The following is a 2,271-nucleotide window of genomic DNA, read 5'->3' on the forward strand; positions in this document are numbered from 1 at the left end:
ATCTGCCATAGGAATTTGAACCTCCAGAACATTAGCTTCGGGGTCTGGATTATTAGACCAGTGACATGGCCACCTTACTAGTAATCATTGCTGTACAATGATCAAAACCTCAGATTCAAGAGTGACCAATCTCTGCTTGCCAGGGCTTTCCATTAATGGGCCAATCGGAGGCCGGCTTCCTTTCTAGGGTCTGTGATTCAATTGTTCAGAATGGTCCTTGCAGTCCACTGAGGTCACTATTATTCAGCTTGCCCACGTCAGATCACTTCTTCAGTTCTGGCATAACCTGAACACATTCAGCAACTTTAGTATACCTGAAGCTTTTGTTCAATCAGCTATCCACTGAAACTCAGACCTAATGAAACCAAGCATGTCCAACTGAAATAAATGTACACAAGATATCAAAATAAACTGTGCCCACATACTTATCTGTAGCGTCACTAGGAAGCTCTGAAGCAGGGATTTCTGCTCAGGAGATTAACCATGGAAAAAAGAACACGAAAAAGTGTATAAAACAACCAAGTATGCTGCTAATGTAGTTACAATATTGCACTAGCAACACAAAACCACAATTTCAATCATTCTAGAAAATTGTGACAACAGAAGGGTGCTAACTGATGTTAAAAAGGCATTCAGAGTTAAAAACCACAGCACTATATCTTCCAGGAACCAGACTAGGAAGTAGTAACTTTTTCAAGGGATTAGAGAACAACAAACGAAGAACTCCTCGGATCACAAGATACAGGAACAGACCAAGGTCATTCAGCCCCATCAAGTCATTGCTAATATGCTTCTCAACATCTTTCTCTTGTCTTCTCCCTGTAACCTTTCATCCCCTGACTAATCAAAAGCTCTGACTTAAATACACAATGACTTGGCCTCTACAGCCGAAGCAGAATCAAGTTCCACAGATTCACCACCCTCTGGCTGAAGACATTCCTCATCTCAATCTTTCACCAAGGCTGTGCCCTCGGATCCTAGTCTTTGTTACATGGTAACATCTTCTCCATGTCCACTTCTTTGAGGGTTCTTAATGTTCAAGAAGTTTCAACAAGATGCCCTCCTCATCTTTCTAAACGCCATCATATACACAGACAGAGTCGTCAACTGCTGCTCATATATGGTAAGCCTGTCAGCCCTAGGATCACTCTTCTGAACCACCTCTGGACCCCCTACAATGCCAACATATCCTTCCTTGTTATAGAGCCCATAATTGCTCACAATACGTCAAATATGGTCTTGTACATCCTCAAAAGTCCACATGCATCCTCATACACGAGCCCTCTTGCAATGAGTGCAAACATTGCATTTGCCTTGCTAACTGCAAAACAAACCTCCATGTCGACCTTAAGAGAATCCTGAACTAGGATGCCTACATCCCTTCGTGCTTCAGATTTTAGAAAATAGTCATCCCCTCTATTCTTCCTACCAAAGTGCATAACCTCCCATGTTGCATTTCACCTGCCACTTGGTTGCCCACTCACCTAGGTTGTTCTGCAGCCTACCCAACTCCTCAATGCTATCTTCCCCAGCTATTTTTTCATCACCTGCACAATGGTAAACAATAGCCATGTGGTATCATCACTAGACTATTAATGCAGACAAGAGATAGTAAGGAGTGCAGATACTGGAGATCAGAGTTGAGAGTGTGGTGCGGGAAAAGCACAGCAGGTCAGGCAGTATCTGAGGAGGAGAATCAGCATTTTAGGCATAAGCCCTTCTTGTGGAGGCCCAGGTTTGAATCCTGTCACAACAGATGGTGGAATTTGAGTTCAATAAAAATCTGGAATTAAGAGTAGAGTGAAGATCATGAAGCTATCGTCAACTGTCAGAAAAAACCCACCTTGTTCACTCCTGTCATTCAGGGAAGGAAACTGACAGCCTTACCTGGGGTGGACTATGAATGACTCTGACCCACACTTAACTGCTCTGTGAGCAATGAGGGATGGGCAATAAATACGGTCCTACCGCATCCCACAAATAAATTAAACAAAAAAAAACCAACGATACCCTAAAGTTTCTGCATGAGCTGTAGATGAATGGTTTGCCCCAACACTGACCAGTGAGGAACTCCCCTACTCTCGGGCTGCTGTCCTGAGAAGACGCCCAGCACCTCCCCCCACCTCCCTACCTGTGAGCCAATCCTCCACCCAGGCCCTTACACCATGGGTGCGTCCTAAGCAGTGTCCTGTACAACAGCTTCCCTAAGGCCGTGGGGAAACCCACATGGAGCAGGTCAACTGGGGAGGGGGGGCATTAGCAAGGAAGCAG

The sequence above is a fragment of the Chiloscyllium plagiosum genome, chromosome 8 (genome assembly GCF_004010195.1).
Source record: "Chiloscyllium plagiosum isolate BGI_BamShark_2017 chromosome 8, ASM401019v2, whole genome shotgun sequence".
Taxonomy (NCBI): domain Eukaryota; kingdom Metazoa; phylum Chordata; class Chondrichthyes; order Orectolobiformes; family Hemiscylliidae; genus Chiloscyllium; species Chiloscyllium plagiosum.